Source organism: Natrix helvetica, assembly GCF_964273705.1.
Source record: "Natrix helvetica genome assembly, chromosome: 5".
Lineage (NCBI taxonomy): Eukaryota > Metazoa > Chordata > Lepidosauria > Squamata > Natricidae > Natrix > Natrix helvetica.
In genome coordinates this window covers 145,202,492-145,219,385 of record NC_138551.1, presented here as the reverse complement: position 1 = coordinate 145,219,385, position 16,894 = coordinate 145,202,492, and the positions used below count along the sequence as shown (strand labels likewise).

Here is a 16,894-nt window from a genome sequence, read left to right as displayed (position 1 = left end):
CTGAAGGGTCCCAACCACATTCCCATCAGTGGCTGGAAAAATCAGAGAAGAACCTGGAGGAGGAAGGAGCTGAAGCACCCCAACTAGGGACTGGGGCATGGTTGGAGGCCTCCATGAGAGGAACCCAAGGACTCCAGAGAAAAAGACCTCTCAAAAGGTCACCAGAGCAGAGATCCAAGTCCATCCTCCTTTGCCCAGAATGTCTCCTCCTCCACCGTTGGCCCTTTGCCTTTGGGGGGGGGGGGCAGAAGGCATGGAGGGCAGCAGGAAGTCTCCCTTCTAGAGAAAGCCCAGAAATGTCCTCACCCACCCCAAAACCTATCTTCTTTATTTCCTAATCAAATGTTCATGCTAGTACTTTATCTTCTAGGTGCCAATAGTTATTATAATATGGCAGGAAGCTTCCTCAGCACATGTCATAAACCTTGACTGGGCTGTCCTGGCTCATTTACCTGCCGTTACCTTTTAAAGATGGCAGGTAACTACCTGAGGAGGTGGAAGAGGCAGCTCAGGCCCAACAACTTGTCTTCCTCTTTTACAAAATCATGGAATTGGAAATGAAGGTGGATTTTGAGAAGAACAAATATTGCAGCCTCCCAAGCAGAACTTTTGAGCAAGCTGGGGAGTAAAGGGAGCTCCTCATTCAGAACAAAAAATGGAGGAACAACTGGACAGGTAAGAAATTTAGAGAAGAATCCATCCATCGATCCATCCATCGATCCATCCATCGATCCATCCATCCATCCATCCATCCATCCATCCATCCATCCATCCATCTATCTATCTATCTATCTATCTATCTATCTATCTATCTATCTATCTATCATCTAGATACAACTAATATCTGTCTTTCTCTTCATAATTTACAGGAATGCCAACACCTTTGAGACCATGGTGGAGGAACGTGTGGCCCTCAAGACCGAAGTGGAGAAACTTCGGCAGGAAACCCAGAAGTTGAGTGAGGAGAAGGCCAACATCATCAAGACCTTCAGGGACAGGCTGAGGAGGTGAGAAGCCCTTAGGAGGAGGGAGGAGGGAGGAAAAGCAGACAATTAGATTGGGGAGGCCACATTTGAAGACCTGCTATTAAATCTCCCCTTCTGACTCTTCCAGGGCAAGAGAATCCCTCACCAGACCACCATGGTGAGGGACATCACCCAGTAAAGGAGAGGACCAGGAGGAGGACTTAAAGAAGGGAAAAGTTCCTGAACAATCTGAACATCGATTGAAACATCTGCCGGGAGCTTCAAGTAGAGTGACCTGCGGGTGATTGATATGCAGAGACCAGCTGGTACCACCTAATAAAACAGAGTCCAAAAGGAACACAAGGAAAAACATTACAAAACCAGAAGAGAAGAGAGAACCTCTTGAAGACATGAAAGCTCCAATGTTCCTGTATGAACCGGAGAAGGAATAGCTGGAATCTTCTGTGGAGAACCTCAAAGCCAAGGAGCCCACTGAATCCAGGCAAAATGTCCAGGGATGGCTTCTCTGTGACGCCCAAGAGAGGCTTCTTCTGAGCCACCAAGAGACTGCCTGGCAGGATGTCTTCTGGCATCCCTAGTCAACCTTCAAAAGGAAGGTCCTGAAGGTTCCATCTGGTTGGCTGGGTTGATCCAGATGTCTTCTCCAAGAAAAAGGGATGGAAACGTCTCATTGAAATGTGCAGAAATGGCTGGAAGCATCTCTTCAAGCCATTCAACCGAAGACTCTAGTAGAGCTCCACACTCCATTCCTTGAGGTGGTTTCCACATGAGGGGATCCTTTGATGGGAAGTGAGGGATCTCCTCTTCCTTTTCCCATCCATCCAGCACTGAAATGGCTTCTCCTCTTGCCCGCGTGGCTGCTGTTCCTCCTGCCTTTGAGGTCCCAATGGAGCTGGATGTGAGTCTCCTCCCAGGTCACGTCCACTTCCTTGCAAGGACATCAGATTTGGCTCAGAATGATTCTTATCAATCTCATCCCTGATAAAAATAAAGAAAACCCCATTAAAATGCAAGAATGAGAGATCCGTCTATGTGAAAAGTGCATTTGTGGCTTTCCGTTCCTGCACGGGGGAGAGGGTTGGACTAGATGATCGTGAAGGGGCCTTTCACGGCTTACATTCTGTGATTCTCTGAATATCTGCAATACAGACAGTCCTTGACTTATGCCCATTCATTTAGCAACGGTGGGAAGTTATGACAAGGCTGAAAAGGGCAACTCAGAAGCAGGCCATGACAGTCTCCCTGCACTCACGTGATCCCAATCCAGGCACTTGGCAACTGGCTCACACTGACAATAGTTGCAGCATCCCAGGGTTACGTGGTGAGCAAATGCCATCTTCTCAGGGGCTTCCAACAGGCAAAGTCAACGGGGAAGCCAGTGGGGGAGGTTGCAAAGCATGGTCAGGTGACGTCTCCCTGTTTCTTTCCTAATAAAAAAGCAGAATTTGGGAAAACATTAAAAATAGAAATTTAGTAAAGTTAGAAAAGGGAAATTAGACAATTTGTCCTTTTTAAATTCATCTGACGGTGTAATGAGGACTCCCATCCAACCTTTCCCTGACCTCGTAAGAGCAGTGGGAAAAGTGAGCCCCAGAGACGGGGAAATTGGGAAACCATCTTTGGATTCAAAGATGACGTTCAGACATTCCCAGTTTCCCACCAGATGCAGGATGAGAGAAGCAGAGTCTCTCCTGCTCTCCTCCTCCATAATTGCCCTGGAGATGCTCTGGGGTGCTCCTTGCCCCCTTTTCTCTGGGATCCCTTCCTGGGGCTCCTGAGGAACATCCGATCTTTCCTGGCCATCATCGGATCGAGTGGGAAAGAAGCCCCAAAGGAAAGAGATCCCTGCGTTGGCCGTGATGGGGGCTCGGAGGGGACAGGAGACACACATTTTGGACATGGAGGATCGATGGCTGGAGAGAGGAGCGAAGGGGTCCATTTGTGCCAAAGGGGAGGCTCCTTCCCTCAATAGAGTACTGGAATCCTGCAACCAATTTTGGCCCCCATTAGATGTTGGGACCCTGGAAAAAGTTCAGGGAAGAGCAACTAAGATGCTCAAAGGCCTGGAGACTAAAGCCTAGGAAGAACGGCTGCAGGATTTGGGTCTGGCTAGTGCAAAGAATAGAAGAATTGGGGCTGACATGATAGCATCATTCCAGTCTTTGAGAGGCTGCCACAAAGAAGAAGGGGACAAATTATCCTCCAAAGCACCAGAGGGCAAAACAAGGAACAACGGATGGAAACTAAAGAAAGAGAGAAGCACCCTGGAACGAAGGAGAAACCTCCAACCAGTGAGGAGAATTCACCAGTGGAACAGAAGTTTCCTCCAGAGGTTGTGGCTCTCCTTCACTGGAGGTTTTGAAGAAGAGACCAGACAGCCACTTGTCTGGGATGATGTAGGTTCCCCTGCTTGAGCAGGGGGCTGGACTAGAAGACCTCCAGGGTCCCTTCCAGCTCTCTTCTCTTCTCTTCTCTCTTCTCTCTTCTATCCTATCCTATCCTATCCCATTCTATTCTATTCTATCCTATTCTAGAGGAGGAGGCCTCAGACACAACCGGACCCCCATTTTCTGGGCTGCTCCCTCAGGAAGATCATGGCCGTTAACACAGAAAGGCCCCTAAGAATGTCTTGAGTTGGTACATTCCAACGACTCCCTGCCTGCCTAGGATCCCCCTGCCCAAGTGGATCAGACCGAAGAAGCCACTGGGAGGAGCAGCAAAAACTCTCAGCTAATGAAAAATAAACCCCGTTGTCATGACTACATTTCCAGGCATCCATTTTGAGTTTCTCAAACAGAGAATAGAATAGAATAGAATTTAGAATAGAATAGAATAGAGTAGAGTAGAATAGAATAGAATGTAGGATAGGAAAAAAAGGATAGCATAGGATAGAAAAGGATAGAATAGAGTAGGATAGCATAGCATAGCTTAGGAAAGGATAGGATAGGATAGGATAGGATAGGATAGAAAAGGATAGGATAGAATAGAATAGAATGTAGGAAAAAAAGGATAGCATAGGATAGAAAAGGATAGAATAGAGTAGGATAGCATAGCATAGTTTAGGAAAGGATAGGATAGGATGGGATAGAATAAAAAAGAATAGGATAGAATAGAATAGAATGTAGGATAGGATAGGATAGAATTAATAGAATAGAATAGAATAGAATAGAATTTAGGATAGGATAGGATAGGGTAGGATAGGATAGGATAGGATAGGATAGAAAATGATAGTCCAGAATAGAATAGAATGTAGGATAGGATAGAATAGAATAGAATAGAATTTAGGATAGAATAGTATAGAATAGAATAGAATTTAGGATAGGATAGGATAGGATAGGATAGGATAGGATAGAAAATGATAGTCCAGAATAGAATAGAATGTAGGATAGGATAGAATAGAATAGAATAGAATTTAGGATAGAATAGTATAGAATAGAATAGAATTTAGGATAGGATAGAATAGAATAGAATTTAGGATAGGATAGGATAGGATAGGATAGAATAGAATAGAATTTAGGATAGGATAGGATAGAAAATGATAGAATAGAATGTAGGATAGAATAGAATTTAGGATAGGATAGGATAGGATAGGATAGGATAGAAAATTATAGGATAGAATAGAATAGAATAGAACAGAACAGAATAGAATAGAATGTAGGATAGGATAGAAGAGAAGAGAATAGAGTAGAGTAGGATAGGATAGGACAGGATAGAATAGGATAGGATAGGATAGGATAGGATAGGATAGAATAGAATAGAATAGAATAGAATGTAGGATAGGATAGGATAGAAAATGATAGAATAGAATGTAGGATAGAATAGAATTTAGGATAGGATAGGATAGGATAGAATAGAATAGAATAGAATTTAGGATAGAATAGTATAGAATAGAATAGAATTTAGGATAGGATAGAATAGAATAGAATTTAGGATAGGATAGGATAGGATAGGATAGAATAGAATAGAATTTAGGATAGGATAGGATAGAAAATGATAGAATAGAATGTAGGATAGAATAGAATTTAGGATAGGATAGGATAGGATAGAAAATTATAGGATAGAATAGAATAGAATAGAACAGAACAGAATAGAATAGAATGTAGGATAGGATAGAAGAGAAGAGAATAGAGTAGAGTAGGATAGGATAGGACAGGATAGAATAGGATAGGATAGGATAGGATAGGATAGGATAGAATAGAATAGAATGTAGGATAGGATAGGATAGAAAATGATAGAATAGAATGTAGGATAGAATAGAATTTAGGATAGGATAGGATAGGATAGGATAGAATAGAATAGAATTTAGGATAGGATAGGATAGAAAATGATAGAATAGAATGTAGGATAGAATAGAATTTAGGATAGGATAGGATAGGATAGAAAATTATAGGATAGAATAGAATAGAATAGAATAGAATAGAACAGAACAGAATAGAATAGAATGTAGAATAGGATAGAAGAGAAGAGAATAGAGTAGAGTAGGATAGGATAGGACAGGATAGAATAGGATAGGATAGGATAGAATAGAATCGAATAGAATGTAGGATAGGATAGGATTGGATTGGATTGGATTGGATTGGATAGAATCGAATGGAATGGAATGGAATAGAATAGAATTGAATTGAATTGAATAGAATTTGGGATAGAATAGGATAACTTTATTGTCACTTGAAATGTACACTAATCAGCATACATTCAAATGAAATTTGGTTGCATAGAGAGCTCTCAAAGGGTCGCCACCTCCAATATACACTACACAAAAGTGACTAAATGAATAAATAAATAAATGTTATGTTTATACCGACACAGACACCTATATTATAGGACCCAGAGAAACAACCCAGTCTAGTTCGGATGTATAGATGTACGTGGGGAGAAAAAAGAAATCCTGAGTTTGCCAGACGGGGGGCATCGGGAATAAAGCCCTTACAGAATCCGGGGGTCCTGCTGGAAATCCTTGGAAACCCCCTCCCAGAGGGGAGCAACAGCGGGACTGTGGGGTCTCCAACAATGCTTCAAGCTCTGAGGGCATAGCTTAGCCACTGTCATTAAGTGAGTCCGGCTTCTCCCATTGACTTGCATTGTGAGAGGCTGGCTGGGAAAGTTGGCTGGGAAACTTCTGCACCAAGAAGACGTTGCAATCCGATCTTTCCATAAATGATGGACCAGACAGCATCTCCCCTTCCCAGCTGCCCCGTCTGCCTCCAATCTCCCACTTCCCAAAGGAAATCTCAAAGGAAATTAAGTGAAGGTGGTCTGTTTGAGGAGAGGAGTGGGCTTGAGGGTATCCAGGATGGAAAACAGAGGGAGGAGAGATGGTGGATTGAGAGGGAGTAGAGTGACCCACTTGATCCCTTCAACCTTGGAGAAAGGTCCTCTCTAGGGCCTGCAACAAACTCCTTCAACCTTCATAGTTATTGGATAGGAAGCCAGTTAAACATTCCCTTCCTTCCATTTGTTTTCTCCCCTCCCTCCTTCTCTCCCTCCTTCCCTCCTTTTCTTCCCCCCTCCCTCCTTCTTCCAACACCCCCCCTCTTCCCCCCTCCCCAAGTCATTTAGCACTTTGAGGAACATTCTGGGGGCTCAGTTCTCCTGGGAGCCTTGGGGGGGGGCTTTCCCCCATTTCCCCTTTTCATTCCACAGACTTTGCCTGAGACCGCTCGGGGTCCCTCTTTCAGCATTTGTGACCCTACATATCGAAAGGTCCACAGTTGCTGCAGGGGGAACCCCTGGCATCCTCCCCCCCCCAGCTGGATCAAAGGTTATGACATCACAGCACATGTCATAAACCTTGACTGGGCTGTCCTGGGTCATTTACCTGCCATTACCTTTGGAAGATGGCAGGTAACTACCTGAGAAGATGGAGGAGGCAGCTCAGGCCCAATAACAGAGGTAGGAGACAATTAAAAACAATAGATTTACTATCTCCTTAGCGTCAGTAGCAATGGTGAAGAGTTTAGGTGCCAGAAGTATCAGCTGGCACCTAATATTTGACAGGGAAGATGGTGGTCCATAAGTTTGTGTTTCTAAAGAAGTCTGTCTTTTTTCCAGTGGTTCCAGAGATGCACCCTTCCCTTGGGCCAAGGGGACACCCTGAGGTAGGTAACCTGTAGCTACAAGACTAGATAGGAGATGAGCCATGAAGGGAAAGAGGCTCTTTGGGAGGGTTAACTGGGCAGGAGGGATTTCCCTGTGCTCAGCCCAAATGTCCTTATCATCCTCCTTTGTTTTCCAGCCAAAGACATCATGTGGGGGCCACTTGCCCCCCATAGAGCCAGGGTGTCCTCCTCAGCGGTCCAACACCCCCTGCCCTCCCCCCCAGGTAAGCAATCTAGATCTTCTGGGGAAGGTTTTGAGTGTCCATTACTGAGCATGTCATAGTAGGACTTGCAGAAGCTCAGTCTGAGGGTGGAGATAGTGGAGGGTGAATATATAAGTATATTCACACCTGCATTTTTTTTTGACTTTTATTTTTTTGACTTTTCCAGACTTTTGAAACACCTGGGGAGGAACCGCTGAGAAGCGTTAAAGGGAAGGACATCAGGTAAGTCTACATTCTAACTGTTAGGAAACCACCTATACTGTACCTGTGCATTTTGTTTCTCTTGCTTAAATGTAGAACCTTGTTTTCTTCACCATTGAATTTCATTTGGTTAGATTCCATTCATTCATTCATTCATTCATTCATTCATTCATTCATTCATTCATTCATTCATTCATTCATTCATTCATTCATTTGTCAAGAAGTACAAGGAAGCAAGTATGAAATCTGTTGATACAATCCAGAATCGTCTTTCTTTTATCCTTTGGGCCACAGAACACAAACGCTCGCATGCAATCCGCCCTCTGCGATTTCCCACGGCCCCTGCCACGCCTGGGGGTGATTTGGGGGGTTGCAGCCGGTTCCTCCCCCTCCCTTGTCCCCAGCCAGGATCAGGTGTACTTTCCTCCCTCCCTCCCACCCTGCTTGCACAGTCCAGCGCCTCCTCCTGCGTTTTTCCTATCTCCCACCCTTTCCTTCCCGTTGTTCTCCCCCCCTCCACTCACCCGCCTGATTTATAAACACAGGCATGGCCTCCGGGATGCAAAGTTGAATGCTTCAATTCCTTCAAGGAAACTTCTGGCTTTTCCACCCCCTAAATCCTCCGGTGGATTATTTTGGGGAGTTTTCCCCCTCTCTTCCCCCCCTCTGTCTTCCCCCTGTCCCAAAATCTTTCACCATCGTTTTGGTGGGCGTGGCTAGGTGTAGGGTCATGTGACTGAGTGTGCGTGAGTGATGTCAGGTTGGCCACGCCCACCCAGTCACATGCTCCCCACACCTAGCCACACCCACGGAATCCGTAGTAAAAAAATTTGAAACCTACCCCTGGGAGGATGCAATGGCCTTTGGAGATTTTGCAATTGAGGGAGCTCTGCTGTTAGATGATCCTAGGATGCCCTGGAGGGTCCTGTCTTAATCCCATCACCCTGCAGCTGGAGGTCTTTTGCCTCGTAGATAGGACGGCCCAGTCTCTCTTAAGGGGCACCAAATATCTACTGGGGACAGGGAACCTCCCTTAAGGCTTCTATTTCTCTTCTAGGGGAAATACAATATTCTGCCTTTTTAATATCTCCTAAAATATTTCATTCTGCCGGGAGCGGGTGGCTTTTCCCAATGGTTAAAACCCTGTTCCCAGTAAGGAGAGATTTCTGATTGTTCTGGTAGGAATAGCAACACCGAACCTTTACACACACACATAAATGTATTTTAAAGTATTTTTTAACTGAAGGAATCGTTTGATGCTTCAATTGAGAACAACAAGGGGCTAATTTCTCTCTGGTCTTTGTCTTTGCAGCAGCAGAACAAGGAGGAATGAGGAGCTCCACAAAAAGGATCCCCAGCTTGCTAGGAACACCCCAGAACTCTGCAGGGAGCTAGAAAAAAAGGAGAGGAGGTGAGATATTCTCTGGCTGCAGCCCTGACTTGGGCAAAAAGGCGAAACTAAATCTCCTAGCAAGGAAGGGAAAGGGAGTGCCGGGGATTTTTAGGTAGTTTTAATTTTAAACAGGTAGGATAGTTCGAGGGAAAACCAGAGGGGGCTAATTTCGCTCTTGTCTTCCTCTGTTTCAGAATTATGGAGCTGGAGGAGACCGTTAAATTTGAGAAGAACGAATATCGAAGCCTCCTCTGCAGAGTTCTGGAGCAAGCTGGGGAGAAACGGGAGCTCCTCATTCTCAATAAAAAACTCCAGGAACAACTGGACAGGTAAGAAATTTAGAGAAGAATCCACCCACTGACCCATCCATCCATCCATCCATCCACCCATCCATCCACCCATCCATCCATCCATCCATCCATCCATCCATCCATCCATCCATCTATCCATCTATCTATCATCTAGATAGAACTAATTTCTGTCTTTCTCTTCATAATTTGCAGGAATGCCATCCTTTTTGAGACCATGGTGGAGGAACGCGTGGCCCTCAAGGCCGAAGTGGAAACACTTCGCCAGGAAAACCGGAAGTTGAGCGGGGAGGTGGCCTTCCTGAATAAGACCTTCAGGGACCGGCTGAGGAGGTGAGGAGCCCTTAGGCAGGAGGGAGGAGGGGGGAATAGCTGGATATTAGACTGGGGAGGCCACATTTGAAGACCGTCTATTAATTCTCCCCTTCTGCTTCTTCCAGGGCAAGAGAGTCCCTCACCAGACCACCTTGGTGAGGGACATCACGCGGGAAAGGAGAGGACCAGGAGGAGGACTTGGAGAAGCTCCCGAGGAAACATCTGCCGGGAGCTTCAGGTAGCCTCCTCCTCCCCTCCCCCTCCTCCTCCCCCTTCCTTCCCATCCCCTCCCATTTCCCTCCCTCCCCCTCTTCCTTCCCTCCCCCTTCCGCCTCCTCCCCCTTCCGCCTCCTCCCCCTTCCGCCTCCTCCCCCTTCCGCCTCCTCCCCCTTCCGCCTCCTCCCCCTTCCTTCCCATCCCCTCCCCTCTCCCTCCCTTTCCTCTCCCCCTCCCTCTCCCTCCTCCCCCTCTCCCTCCCCACTCCCCTCCCCCTTCCCCTCCCCTTTCCCCATCCCTCCCCCTTTCCCTCCTCCCCCTTTCCTCCCCCCTCCTTTCCTCTCCCCCTCCTCTCCTTACCCTCTTTTTCCCCTTCCCTCTTCCCCTTCTTTCCTCATCCCCTTCTCTTCCCCTTCCTCACCATTCTTCTTCTTCTCCTTCCTCCTCCTCCTCATTCTTCTTCTCCTCTTTCCTCCTCCTCCTTCCTCCTCCTTCTTCTTCCCCCTCATTTTTCTTCTTCTTCACTTTCCTCCTAGTCCTCCTTCTTTTTCTCCCTCCTGTTTCTTCTCCCTCCTGCTCCCCCTCCTCCTTCTCTTTCATTCTCTTCCTCATTCTTCTTTTTTTCTTTCTCATTCCCTCAGCTCCTTCTTCTCCTTCCTCCTCCTCCTCCTCCTCCTCCTCCTTTCTCCTCCTCCTCATTCTTCTCCTCTTCCTTCCTCCTCCTTATTCTTCTTCTCCTTTCTCCTCCTCCTTCCCTCTCTCCTTTCTTTCCCCTCCTCCATGCCTCACCTTCTCCTCCTTCCTACTGGTCCTCATTCTTCTTCTTCTCCTTCCTCCTCCTCCTCCTCCATTCTCCTCTTTTCTTTCTCCTTCGCCTCTTCCTCTCTCCTTTACCACCACCTCATCATCATCTTCCTTATCATCCTCATCACATCCTCTTCTTCTTCATCACTTCCTCTTTTTCCTTCTCCCTCTTCTTCTGCTTTCCCTGCTCCCTACTCCTCACCACCTATTCCTCCCCCTCCTTTCCCTCCTCCTCCCTCCTTTCCCTCCTCCCTTCTCCTCCTCCCTTCTCCTCTCTCCCTAATCCTCCTCCCCCTCCCCCTTCCCCCTCCCTTCCCCCTCCTCCTCCCTTCCCTTCCCCCTCCCCCCTCCCTTCCCCCTACTCCTCCCTCCCCCCTCCCCTCCCTTCCCCCCTCCTCCTCCCTCCCCCCTCCCCTCCCTTCCCCCCTCCTCCTCCCTCCCCCCTCCCCTCCCTTCCCCCCTCCTCCTCCCTCCCCCCTCCCCCCCCTCTCCTCCACCTCCCTCTCCCTCCACTTCCTCCACCTCCCCTTCTTTTCCTTCGTCCCCCCATTTTCCCTCCCTCCTCTCCCCTCCTTTCCCTCCCTCTCCCCTCCCCTCCCCTCTCCTTTCCCTCCTCATCTCTGCCTCCATGACATCCAGCCGTCCCTGGAAAGGCCCCCTCGCTCAACTTCCAGAGGGCCACGCACAACTCCACCATGGTTTTCTTAGTTCCAGTTGTTCCTGTTTTTTTGTTTGTTTTTTCTTGTTGTTGTTGGTTTTTTCAGTTTTCTTGTTGTGTTCTTTGATGTTTTTTATTGTTTTTAATAAATTATTGGTAAATAACTTGTTGGACTGTCATTCAAGTGCGCAAAGGGAGACCAAAGTTTGAGAAAGCACAACTGTTTATTGCTTCTCTCGGGAAGGGTTTTCACAGACCGCAAGGGGGGTTGTGGTCGTTGACAAACCGATGTCTGTTTCTGTGCAGAGACTGAATCTTCTCCGTTTCTACGGAAAGAAAAAACTGGGAATGCAGGAGTGAGTCGCCTCTTCTCCTAGATGTTGTCGTGTTGGAAGGGTTGAAGGAGTTTACGATACATCCAATCTCACATGGTGCAGCCAAAGGCAGTCCATTCTGGTCAAGATGTAGTGTGACTCCTTCCCCAGGTTTTCTCTGCCCACGTCTCCTGGACTCCAGGCTCATGCTAGCCCAATGTGTTGGGGGAAGAACCGGTTGCAAAATAACCAGGAGGGGGGTGGAGAGAGAATGGGGGGGCTCATAGAAAATCCCATTTCACAGGACAGGAGCAACTTGTTCTGAGCTGGGCTTCCTTAGAAAGCAAGAAGCAAAGTCTTGGTCCCTGCAAATCCTCTTTTCTTCACACGACTGTGAATTCCTTTCATTCACAGTCAGCAAGGCTTGGCAAACAGTCTTTCAGAGGAATGTTTATCCACACGAACCTTATCTCGCTCGGAGAGCTGCCAGATAACTAGTTTCCAAATGCAGGGCAAGGCCACACTTGGCACAGAGTCTCTTATAGTCACAAACAGAACTTTCCGGACTGAATGGATGAATTGTTTCCTGCAAAAGCCCACTCCTCGTTCGTTCCTCTTTTGTTTCCTACTTGAGGGGCCAATCACCTCCAAGGTGTGGCTCTACTCCCAAGTGGACCCTGCTTTCTTAATTGTTCTTGTCTTCTGGCAATTCTGCGTATGCGCACACTGGGAACAGGCTCCAGGTGTCCTTCTGCCTCACTGCTGTCTAAGCCCTCTCTGCCTCTGACGCACAGCCCTTGTCTGAGCTTTCTTCAGCCCCCAGGACTGCCCCATGTTTCTCCCCAACTTCCTCACTCTCCGATTCTACTGCCAGCTCCACTGGCCACCGGCCGACCACAACACAGGTACGGAAAAGGTGCTCTAATGAAATCTAGGTAGACATAAAACATTTTAATAAATAAACGTCTCAGTTCCAAAACTAGCAGTGAAAGCAAAATCCAGCCCTTCCACCTCACTTTAATACTAACCATCACAATAAATTTAAAGAAAGATAAATCACACCCAACTAATTTAATCTAAAGTTGGTGCCCATCAAAGGCCTTAAGAACCTTAATTCCTGTTTGCTCCACCATCATGGCAGCTTCAATTGGCATAAAAGATTGAAAAATCTAAGCTAAGGTATGGCTGCCATTGTTATCAATGTTAAATATTGGAATAAAATTGGAAATGAAAAGCTTGCCAGAGGCCAAATTAAACACTGCAGGAGAAGAGGTGAACCACTGTTGACCACAGTTAAGTTCCATTGACCACTGTTGACTAATGATAACTACTGTTGATCAATGTTGACCACCATGGACCACCATTAACATTGGTTGACCACTATTGATCATGGTTTACCACTGTTGATCAGTGTTGACCAATATTGACTTTGGTTGACCACAGTTGGCTAAGGTTGATATATGTTGTACAATGTTAACAATGGTTGATCAATGATGAACAAAATTGAACAAAGTTGACCTCTATTGACCACTGTTGAATTTGGTTGACTATGGCTGATCAATGTTGACCAATGGAGATACATGGTGGCTGTGCAGGTCTTCTCCATCCCGGCCTCCAGTGCTGGTCTGCTAGGCTGCATCTTCATCCCCAAGTGCTACATTAGCCTTCTGAGGCCAGACTTGAATACAAAGGAACATCTTACATCCAGAACAAATGTATGTTATTTAAAGAATTGTAAAATTTCCTTTTATTTAAAAGATATTAATTATTTCCACTTAGACAGTGTGCAGGAGTCAAAGAAAATAATATCTATATTTTTGGGAATGGGGAATGATCGAATAACTGGGATTCTTGTAACTCCCTTCCCTTTAATCTCAATAAAACTTGCTAAAGTGAAAGTCATTCAGAGGAATTTGCTTTTCAACAGCTGCCAAGGAACATGGCTCCTTTTAAGAATTCATTGGAACAATTATTCCTACTGACAGCAGCTAAAAGTGTAAGTGAGTAGAAAGAGGAAAAATGGAAGCTGAGAGAACCAACCTCCAACCATGTTGTATGATAATCTCCAAGAGAGCCATTGCTCTTCCCACCAAACCAGAGAAGTTGCGGGCCTTCAGGACTTCTCGCTTAAATGTTCTCATCCAGTTAACTTTGGTTGGACCGTAAATTGGACCATAAGAAAGGCTGAGTGCCAAAGAATGGAGGCCTTTGAACTAGGGTGCTGGAGAAGACTCCTGCGAGTCCCTTGGACCGCAAGGCAATCCAACTGGTCAGTCCTAGAGGAGATCAACCCTGACTACTCTTTAGAAGGCCAGATCCTGAAGAGGGAACTCCAATACTTTGGCCACCTCATGAGGAGGAGGAAGGACTCCCTGGAGAAGAGCCTCATGCTGGGAACGATGGAGGTCAAAAGAAGAAGGGGATGACAGAGAATGAGGTGGCTGGATGGAGTCCCCGAAGAAGCTGCTGAAGAAGCTGAAGAAACTTCTTAGGTGAGAAGCAAAATATCTTCAAAGACAAAAATCAGAAAGTCCAGTTGCCTCTTGAAAAAAAAAAGCGCCTTTGGGACAAGCTGCCTGAAAGCTTCAAAGGGACCTTTTCTTCTCCAGGAAGGCCAAGGATAGCCGGTGGGTGCAAACCTCACAACACTCATCCAACACTCATGTACTTTGCACTGGTAAGCTTGGCTTTCTTACTCAGGGGGCTCCAGCGGTGCTGACGGAGCAAATTGTGCTGGTCAAGCACCTCAGCCAAAAGTCAAGCCCCACCCCGCTTGTGAACATCTGCAGCAAGGGGCGCAGCAACTCATCGCAGCCGGTGCAGCTTGCGGAGATTAAACCTGCGACTCTCCTTGCTGCAAGACACCTGCTTTTCAACCTGACCCCGTTGCATAGCGTGTCTTTCTATTTGACATGTTGGATTCGTTCTCTAGTTTGGAAATAAACAATCAGCAGCCAAAACTTCCCAAGAGAAAACAACGGTAATTTTATTCTTTACTTTGCAAAGCGGGTTAACCACGCACACGTAGGTACAGTGGACACTCCTTAAATCAGGGAGGGCTAACCTTTTTCCCATCACGAGGCAAATGCGGGGGGAGTGCAGTATAATATCATACCAGTGGCGTAGCGTGGGGGGTGCAGGGGGTGCCGGCCGCACCGGGCGCAACATCTGGGGGGGCGCACTGACTCGCCCCGTGCCGCCCTTTGCCGGACTGTGGCCGCCTCTTTCCGCGCCCGGCTCGGCCCGCGAACTAAGCTCCCCGGCCCCGGCCCGCCCAGGCTCCTCCTGCGCACCGCCTACCTCCCAGCGGAGCCGCCAAGACCCGCCGTGCCGCCCCCGCGGGAGCCGAAGGAGAGCGGCGCTGCGCTCCGTCTGCCCGCGGCTACAACGCCACTGCGTCCTCCCGCTCCGCCTGGAGCGCCCCGGGAAGCCGGCGCCTTCCCGAAGCCCCCGGTGCGCCTCCCACCCCCGCGGCACCTGCTTCCCTTCAGTCAAGCCTTTTCCCGCTGCCCTGTCGAGCTCCTCCTCGGGAGGAAGGCAGGAGGCCAGCATGGAGAGCCTCACTTGACTGATGCCGACCAAGGGGCAGATGCAGTCGGGCCACCCTCGGGTTAGGGGGCGCAAATTACTTGCCCCGGGTGCTGACAACCCGCGCTACGCCACTGTATCATACATACAAACCCCACTCCACCTCCGTACACATGCAAGTATGACCCACCCACCCACTTGCGCTTTTGCCGCGCGATGGACCTGTTTTTCGCCCTCCCCAGGCTCCAGAAGTTTTCTAGGAGCCTGGGAAGGACGAAAACAGCTCCCCACCCCACCCCGAGGCCCTCCCTTTAGTGGTCCAAAGTCCTCTTTTCTGATGAGAGTAACTTTTGCCAAAAGCACCAAAACCTGGTTCAATGACCGTGGGATTACTGTGCTTGATTGGCCTCTCCATTCTTCCTCCATACTCGGGGTCCTTGGTTTCCAAATGGGATGCAAAAGTTGCCCTCATCCGAAAAGAGGACTTTGGACCAAGGAGCAACAGGACTTTGGACCACTGTGCTTCATGAAGACCAGGGTCAACACAGCCGTCTACCAGGAGATTTTGGAGCACTTCATGCTTCCTTCCGCAGACGAGCTTTATGGGGAGGCTGACTTCATTTTCCAGCTGCCCACACTGCTAAAAGCACCAAAAACCTGGTTCAATGACTGTGGGATTACGGTGCTTGATCGGCCAGCAAATTCGCCTGACCTGAACCCCATAGAGAATCTAGGGGGCGTTGCCAAGAGAAAGATGAGAGACATGAGACTGAACAATGCAGAAGAGCTGAAGGCTGCTATTGAAGCATCCTACTCTTCCATAACACCTCAGCAGTGCCACAGGCTGATAGCTTCCATGCCACGACGCATTGAGGCAGTAATTGCTGCAAGAGGGGCCCAAACCAAGTACTGAGTACATATGCATGCTTATACTTTTCAGAGGTCCGATATTGTTCTATGTACAATCCTTGTTTTATTGATTGCATGTAATCTTCTAAGTTTCTGAGATGGTGGATTTGGGGTTTTCATGAGCTGTAAGCCATAATCATCACAATTATGACAAATCAAGGCTTGAACTATCTTGCTTTGCATGTAACGAGTGTATCTCATATGTTAGTTTCGCCTTTTAAGTTGCATTACTGGAATAAATGAACTTTTGCACGATACTCTAATTTCTAACGCTCTGCTCTTCCACAAGTCATAGGGTTGCAGTCGGCGGCCGTCCTCTGAAAAGAACCCGAAGTTTGCGGCGGAGGCCGAACGACGCCTACAGTCCCGCTTGGGCTTGCAGTTGCGCAAAGCAGCGCAAAGAGACTCAGTCTCCCGAAGCTACGTCCCATCACTACCGTCTCAGGAGTTCCCTCCACCATGTTAGGGGCGACAATGAGTGGCACGGCCGGCCAAAGCGCCGGCGGCTCCGTAATACCCCCTTTTTTTTGCTGACTGACTGGGCCCGCTAGGGTTGCGGCCATGAAGGCCGAGGAAAGGGGGGGCGTCGGAAGCAGCGGGACTTGAAGCAGGCTCGGAAAATTAAACCTCGGCCATTTGGGGGAGTTCAGTGAAGAACCGGAAGTGGGAGGGGGACCGCTTTCGCGGAAGGACAAGAAGCGAGGTTCTGTGCTGACTTAGCGAGTCCGCTAGGGCTGCGGCCACGGAGGCCTAGGAACGGGCCGCGTTGGAAGGAGTAGGACTTGAAGCAGGCTCGGAAAAATAAACCTCGGCCATTTGGGGAAGCTCAGTGAGGAAGTGGGGAGTGGGGGACCGCTTTCGCGACAGGACAGGAAAGCGAGGTTCGGCCATGCTGGGGAGGGAATTGAACCGGAAGTAGAGGACGGATTACGCGGGAGAA

General features: G+C 47.9%; 1 long non-coding RNA gene across 1 annotated transcript; it reads right to left on the bottom strand.

Moving 5' to 3' along the window:
* Positions 1-1,662: 1,662 nt before the first annotated feature.
* On the bottom strand, positions 1,663-8,155 carry LOC309393022. Its single transcript, XR_014175524.1, has 3 exons — positions 8,034-8,155; positions 2,239-2,413; positions 1,663-1,964 (listed from the first exon to the last, which is right to left on the bottom strand). It is a non-coding gene; the product is annotated as an uncharacterized lncRNA (long non-coding RNA).
* Positions 8,156-16,894: the final 8,739 nt, after the last annotated feature.